We start from the raw sequence: 10,331 nt of genomic DNA on the forward strand, positions 1-10,331 counted from the left end.
TAGGTTTCAATCGCCGTCATGCATGATATTTTTGCAATTTTACACATAATAATCCACGATGATCACATTACACAAAACTGAAATTGCACGTCAAAATAACACATTGTCAATATTTTTTGAGACCCCCCAAGATTTCACAAATCACGTTTTCAGGGGAGCCCATGTCTTATTAAGGGGAGCCGAGCTCCCTCTAGCTCCCCCGTAGTTCACACCCTGCTCTTATGCATAAAATTGACATGATACATGCATAACACCATTTAACATAAACAGCTACAAAAAATGAGTCATCAAAACTTCAGAAGTGTACGCTGAACGATTTTTGTCTTTTATGACCCACAATGTTCTGGAATGTTCCAGAAAGCACTAGAATATTACAGAATATTACAGAAACTTCTAGAATGTTCCCAAAAGCAAAATATCCTTTAAAAATGCATAATTAGTACAAAAGTGTATCTGTATTAACCTACTGTTTTTAATAATTAATGATAAAAGTTCTAAAATTTACCCGACCTAAACAGTTACCAAATTATTGATGTTCGATTTTTAACAAAACCCACAGAATTACAGAAGAATCATAAAAAATTAAGTAAAACTAATTTTAGTTGCATTGTGTTATAGATATATTATCTATTTTATAGATCAGTGTTTCAAACAGACTCGCCAGATCCAACATCACAACTTGGCAACTCTTGTGTCATAGTTGCACTTGGAACTTGTAATTGGGATATTTCGGACTCGTCTTGAAGGGCACGAGAGCTGAGGTCTGCTCTCAGCTATGCTTGCGTCCCTTGACACTGATGTCATGTCACTGGATCATTTACACCCGCACCGGGCCTCTCCCTCACACTATAAAGCACAGTTTTGTCGAAAACTCAGTGGAGTCACTGATTGTTTGAGACATATAGTGAGCGTAATCAGCATGCACTTCTTGCCATCTATTTGTTTTGCTCATACAAATGTGTTTCCACCCATTTGTTACTCTTATCATGTGCCAAAAACGAATTTCATTTCATTTTAACATTCAGCATGCAGCACCATCGACGAGCTTGTAAAACCGTCTTTGACGGTAAAAAACTGAACAATTGTTTCTCGTCATCCTCCACTTTAGCTATAAAGCCTTGAGATTTATTTCTGAATTTTAAGAGTTTGAGCGGGCTGAGATGTGCGAGAGGAAGGCATTAGACACCTGCCACAAGCAGGATTGTTTCAATTCCAAGAGATTCCAAGCTGGGCCTGCCATAGACGTAATCGACCTCTCACTTTCCACCGCAACAGATGGCGTGTGTCACACCGCAGTGTGGGCAGAACAGGTTAAGATGCATTGGTCTTATGCGCCTTTAAATATAGTCTCCCACACACACACATACAGGTCAGCGGCATATTACATTTCATATAATTTATGTTTTACTATGGATAAGATATTAAACTCAAACATGGTATGGGTTTTAATTTATTCAGAGATCACAGAGGTGAATTTTTAATTATTTTCACCATTTGTTGTGAGTTTTTTCATGCAATACCTTCTAGCATTAAAAACTGGCAATCTATGAAGAAATATTCCAAGTGTTTTTTTTTTTTGGAACATGAAGGTGAGTAAAGGATGACAATTCATTCATCTCATTTTTGGGTGATCTATCTCTTTAAGCCTTCAGACAAGTCATGCACAAATTCTTAAGCAATATTCTCATTTTTTGTCTTTATAAAAGACCCTTTTCCCCCTTATTAAATGTACAGTCATCTTTCAGGTAAAATTCTTATCAATAAATGATAATAATAAGGCACAGTACCGTTTGAAGATACTTTAAAGGGGTCATATGGTGCTGCAAAAAATAACATTATTTTGTGTATTTGGTGTAATGAAATGTGTTTATGCAGTTTAAAGTTAAATAAACACATTATTTTCCACATACTGTACATTATTATTTCTCCTCTATGCCCCGCCTTTTTGAAACGCGTCGATTTTTACAAAGCTCATCGGTCTGAAAAAGCGAGGTGTGCTGTGATTGGCCAGCTATCCAGTGCGTTGTGATTGGCCGAATACCTCAAGCGTGTGACGGAAATGTTACGCCCCTCATTCGCGTTCCCTGGCACAAATTTGCATCTATTTGCATTTTTGCATTGACTTTGAATGTAATCTAGTGCGCACATAATTAAATTAGCTTTTGGTGTGCACACAGTCTGTCAAGGGCACGATCTTTGTTAATGATCAATCACCGTTTTTATGCTAAATGTAATAAAATCAGAATTGTTATGCACAAAAATTTTCATTGGCCTATAAGTTCTATAAGTTTTATAAGTTTTGGGTTATTTTTTATTATTGACATTTGCTTAGAAAATTAAGTACATTTTCGATGGCCTATAAGTTCCATAAGTTTCTAGACGTTTCGGGTTATTTTTTATTATTGACATTTTGATAAGACAACTTGTCAGGCAAGTAAAATTCTCTCTCACTCTTTTTTTTTTGGTTACATTTTTGCTCATTTTTGACAAAATTTTAGTTTTTCAGTGTTTTATTAATTGCAATGTGTTGTAACAATAGTTTGATATTTATGCGTTACTATGAAATTGACTTCTTAGCTATTTTTTGTTATTTTGTTTGTTTATTTATTTATGCTTATGCAGTTACTAATGTCAACTGATTTAATAAAAATCCTACACCATTTTTGTTTCAGTTTAATTTATTAATTACAATATGTATTGTCCATATCAACAAGTGTTTGATATTTACATGACTTTATTTGTATTATTTATTATTATTATTATAGTTTTTTTTTACTGTTTACAATCCTATAATAGATTCAGAATAATAATATGTATAACACTATTTTAATAACACTCTTTTTTAATAATAACACTCTTTTTTGTTACATTTGTTTGCTCTCCATTTTTTTATAAACTTGGTATTATTATTATAGAATTGACAAAATACATTACACTGATGTTGGTTTAAGAATAAAAATAAAATTTGCATTTTATAATTAGTCTTCCATCATGAAGTGCGACCAAATGATCAGTTTGCCAGTTCCATGATCCTTCTGTGTACGAAATGTCCGCATGAACATCTTTTAAAGGTTTACTACAATGCAATGTATCATCAAAAATTCAGCAGAACCTGCGTGGACATCTTCATGGATACGCACCACTGGGGCTTTGCTTTACCTTGAAGCCAGCGAGTGCATCATAGCTGAATAATGCATTATTCTCAGCATTTCACAGGCTGCTTCTACACTCCAATATGTGTTTTATCAATCCAAATGCGTATATTTAGTCTTCCGTGACCTGCGCCATTAAATATCAAGGTGGCCATTAAAATGTCTGTGTGGCTACGGAGATAGATGGGCAGCCATGAACGGATGTGAGTTTAAGTGAAACCTCTTAAGCACCGTCCTCAAAATTTGTTAATGGTGTTTTGGTTTTCAAGAGCAAATAGATGTTAAAAAAAGCAAGAACGACAGCGCGCACAGGTGAGTCAATATCAGAGAAACGATAGAGGCCGGATGGCAGCTGTGCTGCACCCCGTCAATAAGTATCTGGTAAAAGTATCAGAACTGCACAACTGTATTTAAGAGCAAATGTGATTCTTGTATCGTCCTGAGAAGCGATCGGATACTGTGTGCATGAATGAAGAGTCTTTCCAGTCTCATGTGACTAAAGTAAACATCAAAGTGATGAAAGTTAACACAACGTTATTAAATGAAACCAATCTAGGTGCGAGTTCATCCGTCAAAACCGAATTAATCAACAGCGGCTGCAGCTGCTTTTTTGGGGTTGGTTGGAGTGTAAAGCACTGCATTTGGGTCACGGCCAAACCACAAAACCAACTAAACTGATGGGAGCAACTCCAGCGGAAGAGACCGGATCTGAAACCTTCAGACGACACACAGCTCATAGCTCTGTCTCTGAGTCAGAAACCACCTTTTGCTTTTAATATCTTTCATAATCTAATTGTTCACTCTAAATGGAATAATGATAGTAAATTACCCTGAAAAGGAAGCATATTGTGTCCAGTTCACACCTATACACTAATGAAATAATATATATAACAAAAAGTCCTCCAGCCACATAGTGTGTGAAGGCTTAAATGGTGCATTAAATTGCCATTTCTAAGGTGCAGTTTTCTCAGTTGTTAAATCTTTGATGAGGATTAACCGAGAAAAAAAAAAAAGATATCATGAATTATATTACAATTTATACAAAGTATAGAATTGCATAGAGGAGTCACGCAATTTGAACAGTAATATCTATGTATACATCTCTCTATATAACTATATATATACAGTATATATACTGTACCTATATATATACACACACACACACTGTTTTTGAAAGAAGTCTCTTCTGCTCACCAAGGCTGTATTTCTTTCAAAAATACAGTAAAAGCAGTAATATTGTGAAATATTATTACAATTTAAAATAGCTGTTTTCTTCGTGAATATACAGGTATGTTAACATTTATTTTATTGCTGTGATGTGCAGCTGTATTTTCAGCATCATTACTCCAGTCTTCAGTGTCACATGATCTTCAGAAATCATTCTAATATGCTGATTTGATGCTCAAGAAACATTTCTGATTATTATCAATGATGAAAACAGTTGTGCTGCTTCAAATTTTTATAGAAACCATAATTATTTCAGAATTCTTTGAGGAACTGTAGTCTTCTATGTTGCTCTTACAGTCTTGGATTCGAAGCTTACCTCTCTAGGAACTAACTGATTAGCTCACATTTCATCAATAAAAATCTGAAACATAATGACTGTAACACCACCCCTCAAGCCATATCGTATTCTCTTTGTATGCGATGAACTTCTAAGTGTCATTGACATGTGGTCAAGTGTCTGATGTATCAAGAGCTGCTCTGATCTATTATGCCAAAGTATTCATAGTAAAGATAAAGGACTCAGACAAAACCTAACAAAGAGATGGAAAACCAGTTCCTCTGTTCTAGTGTTAAACATTTGAGGGGTGGATTCCTGTAAACCACATAGGGCTCTTTGATTCAGCTGAGTCACTGAAGAACTGTTTGTCCAGCCTTTCAAAGCGGCACAGCAGTACGAGGCTTACAAATGTCTTATTATTTCCCTGTAAAACATGACCGCCAGAACTCCCGCCGATGGGAATGGATTGGAGAGATTCACATCTGGTCCCTGAATCCGGTGGGCTTTGACCCCAACGACTTACCCATATAGAGAAAGAAAAAATGTTATATTGAGGGGATGATTCTTTTATGTAAGGGATAGTTCATCCAATTTGTTGTTTTAAACCTGTATATAACTGTATTTATTTTCAAGCTTCTAAAGGAATCACTCTTTTATAGGGGTATTGACAAAATTATTGATGATATTGACCAAAAATTACATCTCGATGTATTCTGGATTTTTTTTTCCGGTAACAGTAATTAAGCAATATTTTGAGCTGAGTGTGTTTTTGTGCTGGTACTTTGGCTGGTTTAGACCTGTGATGGATGAATAAATATGACACTAAAACCGCAAATAGGTGGCAGGCAGTCCTTGTCTTAATGAGTGATTCATTGAATCATTCATTCAAACGATTCATTCAAAATTAGATTCAGCAACAAAAACACCCAGTGTTGAGTTGAGACGCACACATTTGATCCGGCTTTGATTGGAACTTTTTTTCTTTGGCCAAATAGAAAACAGACAGTATTGTGTCTAAAATGTAACTCATTCAATATTAACTTCTTGTTTGTTAAACTGTTGTATAAAAATGAATATCACATTTGCGATTGCTCTCACGCACTAATATTTAGGAAAATGGCTGTTGCTTCATCACGCAGTGAATGCTTTTGGACGCTCAAGACGTGCTGTTTTTGTTTGTTTTTTGCAAAGTGAGTGACATACTCGATACTGTCAGCTTGCATATCGTTAAAACAATATTGATGCTATTATCAGAGGTGATAAATATACCACACCGCTATGTCTTGTCAATGCATTGGTTGATCCAGTTCACACAACAACAAAAAAAAAAAAATCAATGATGAACTGGACTGCTCTAGTCATCAAGTTAAATTCACTGTGTCACGAATTCGGTCCATGGACTTCCGTTTATTCACCACCAGAGGTCACCCTTTCCTTTACATTGACTCTTGCACAACACAAACTGTTGCATAGCACCCCGGACTACGTATCCCATCATTCTTTACACGATTTGCACACTGCACTGATTGCACTCATTGCACACAGCTGTTTCTTATCACCTCACTCACTATATAACACCCACTCTAACCACCTTTCTCTGCTGAGTATTGTTTAGCGTGTACCCCTTTCCGAGTCTCCGTGTTTTCCTTGTTTTGCCTTGCCTGTTTTTGCGGTTTCTGATCTTTGCCTGTTTTCTTGGATTTCTCCCTCTCGTCTCGCCCCTGTAATTCTGTCTGCCGATCGGTGACCTACGCTAGCCCTAGGACTATTCTTGTGTTTTTGCCCGCCTTATACCTGTTTGCCATTGTTCGACCCTGCCTGTTATACCACGTCTCTTTAAATAAAGCTTGCAGATGGATCCACACGTCTCACGTCTCATCAGCCCCGTTACACACTGGAGCAAAAGATTATCAGGAAATAATAATTGTAATTAGTACACTACCAGACAAAAGTTTTTAAACAGTAAGATTTGTGATGTGTTTTAAAATAAGTCTATTCTTCTCACCAAGCCTGCATTTATTTGATCAAAAATACAGTAAAATCTGAAATATTGTGAAATATTTTTCCATTTAAAATAGCTATGTGAATATATTGTAAAATTTAATTTATTTCTGTGATCAAATCTGAATTTTCAGCATCATTACTCCAGTCTTCAGCGTCACATGATCTTCAGAAATCATTCTAATATGCTGATTTGCTGTTTTTATTATTATTATTATCAATATTTCAAACAGTTGACTAAATCTTTTTCAGGATTCTTTGATAAATAGAAATATCCAAAGATCAGCATTTATCTGAAATAAAAAGCTTTTGTAAGATTATACACTATACCATTAAAAAGTCAGTAATTTTTTCAGGAAAGAAATTAATACTTTTAGCAAGGATGCTTTAAATTGATCAGAAGTGAAGATAAAGACGTTTATGATGTTACAAAAGCTTTTTATTTAAGATAAATACTGTTCTTCTGAACTTTCTATTCATCAAAGAAACCTGAAAAAAATCTACTCAGCTGTTTTCAACATCATAATAATAATCTTTTTTTGAGCAGCAAACCAGCATATTAGAATGATTTCTGAAGGATCATGTGACACTGAATGATGCTGTAAAATGTAATTTATTTCTGTGATCAAATCTGAATTTTCAGCATCATTACTCCAGTCTTCAGCGTCACATGATCTTCAGAAATCATTCTAATATGCTGATTTGCTGTTTTTATTATTATTATTATCAATATTTCAAACAGTTGACTAAATCTTTTTCAGGATTCTTTGATAAATAGAAATATCCAAAGATCAGCATTTATCTGAAATAAAAAGCTTTTGTAAGATTATACACTATACCATTAAAAAGTCAGTAATTTTTTCAGGAAAGAAATTAATACTTTTAGCAAGGATGCTTTAAATTGATCAGAAGTGAAGATAAAGACGTTTATGATGTTACAAAAGCTTTTTATTTAAGATAAATACTGTTCTTCTGAACTTTCTATTCATCAAAGAAACCTGAAAAAAATCTACTCAGCTGTTTTCAACATCATAATAATAATCTTTTTTTGAGCAGCAAACCAGCATATTAGAATGATTTCTGAAGGATCATGTGACACTGAATGATGCTGAAAATTCAGCTTTGATCACAGGAATAAATACAATTGTACAATATATTCAAATAGAATGCAGTTACTTTAAATAGTAAAAAAAATATTTCAAAATGTAGCTGTTTTTGGATCAAATAAATGCAGGCTTGGTGAGCAGAAGAGACTTCTTTAAAAAACATTAAAAATCTTGCTGTTCAAAAACTTTTGACTGGTAGTGTATGACTTCAGAATATAGTGGAGTTGTTGCATTGGCTATGTTTATGATGCTTTTTATGGTGCTTGCATCCTTTTTTTTTTTTTTTTGAAGCTTGAAAGCTCCAGTCCCCATTCATTGCATCAATGCAAGGAAAATCAACTAGTACAATTCTTCAAAATTTCCCATTTTGTGTTGTGCAGAAAACAGAAAGTCACTCATGGATTGGAAAAACATGAGGAAATGATGAGAGAATTTAAATTAGCTGGACTGTAGATCAACAGGCTTCTCTTTTTAGTGGCACAAAATCAAATCAGATGGGAAATTCAGAGCTTATTGATTCTTCCAGCCCTCCTATTAAATGCCTTTTCAAGAAAATCTGCGCATCTACATTTGTAAATGCACTCTGGAGGTTTCAGGGAATTACATTAATTGTTAATTTATTAATATAGCTGTGCTCATGAAATGCTCAATTAAACACGCAATCATGCAATGTTCAACATCGGTGCTGAAGAAATTACAGCGATTCAGATCTAACCCGTGCATTTGGGGCTGAAGCAATTTAAATTAGCTTGTATTTAGTTTTTCACTTTACTAACCGCGGCCAGTCATTTCTCCAAAGAGACGCCCGACGAATCACGAGCGCGGCTAATTGATTAGGTCAAAGGTCTGAGGGACAGTGGCTATGGGAGGAATGAATTTCCTGTTTCCTGCATCTATAATTCAGTGCTTTCCTGAGTGTGTGCATTGCAGTGAGCTGGAGAAGGGGCACAGGCTGTGCAAAACACAACTCTGCCAACACTTACCACTGAGCCGTGGCTTTGAAGGTCTGCTGGATCAAGTCTGCATCTCACAGTACCCTGAGACCCAGACATACACGCAAACAGACGCCCCACAACTTCAGGCTTTGTGTGTTTGCTCCGGGACGGTTCGGCGGTCAGCTTGAAAGGAAAACAAAACCTTCTGAAACATTTTCTGAGACTCGGCTGGTGAGGATGGAAATATCAACCAATGACGCCAATGCAGATTGTTTCTGACACACGGCGTTTGATGCATGAACCCACAATCTCAAAATAATGATAACACAGTCATCATTTACTCTCCCTGATGTTGTTGAAACACATATTTTGCCAAATGCTTCTGCTGCTTTTTTCCATTTAGTGGAAGTGAATGACCGTCACGTGCCAAAAATGGTAGTAAACAGTCGTATTGCATTGCATTGCATTATATGTTATGCCCTCACAATAAAACAGAGCTTTTAAATATCATCTTACTATTACATATTATTGGGAGATATTGACGACTGATATTTATATACATTTTATGCAAGTAGTCTGTTATACTCTTATGAAGATTTATTTCATGAAATCTTTAAAAGTAAGAATTTTATCTTACTTTTTGGCCATATTAATATCAACAACTTCAACAAATTGCACAGTTGTGCTCAGTTTGCGCAAAAACTGAGGTGTCTTTACTATATTTTAACTTTATGAGCCATAAAAAAGCAAATATCACGACAAAAAAAACCCATACACAACACATGTGAAAATTTTATTTATTTATTTATTTGTTTAAAGGTTCAATCAATTTAAATAGATTTTTTCAGACTATTATTTCATGTTAGGCTTTTAACATTTTTAATACTGAAATATTTCTCCTCCTCTTCTCATCTCATTTGTAATTTAAAATTTTGGCATGTAAAGATGTGCCACATCAAATTTGAAATCAAAAAAGCCGAACGGCATTGGTTTTTGATTGTTTTCAAACTGAAAAAGACGTGCCTTTTTAAAATGCATACCTGTAAATCAGAACTGAGAGCTACAAAGTAAGGATTTTCAGCAAATAATTACTCAAATTTAAAAATTTCAGTTTTATCCTCGTGCAAAACTGTTGTATGGCTTCAGAATACTTATAGGGCATGGGTCATAGGGACCATTTGTATTTATTTATTTATTTATTTTTGGAGCCTGACAATCCTCAGTCCGCTTTTACCTTCAACGTATGTAAAAGAGCAGCATGGAGATTCTGCTAAACGTCTCTTTTTGAGTTCCACAGAAGAAAGTCAGTCAATCATGTCCGTGTTGAACAAAAATTTTGGCATGTAAAGATGTGCCACATCAAATTTGAAATCAAAAAAGCCGAACGGCATTGGTTTTTGATTGTTTTCAAACTGAAAAAGACGTGCTTTTTTAAAATGCATACCTGTAAATCAGAACTGAGAGCTACAAAGTAAGGATTTTCAGCAAATAATTACTCAAATTTAAAAATTTCAGTTTTATCCTCGTGCAAAACTGTTGTATGGCTTCAGAATACTTATAGGGCATGGGTCATAGGGACCATTTGTATTTATTTATTTATTTATTTTTGGAGCCTGACAATCCTCAGTCCGCT

Source organism: Sinocyclocheilus grahami, unplaced genomic scaffold (genome assembly GCF_001515645.1).
Source record: "Sinocyclocheilus grahami isolate Dianchi unplaced genomic scaffold, SAMN03320097.WGS_v1.1 scaffold510.1, whole genome shotgun sequence".
NCBI classification, from domain to species: Eukaryota; Metazoa; Chordata; class Actinopteri; order Cypriniformes; family Cyprinidae; genus Sinocyclocheilus; species Sinocyclocheilus grahami.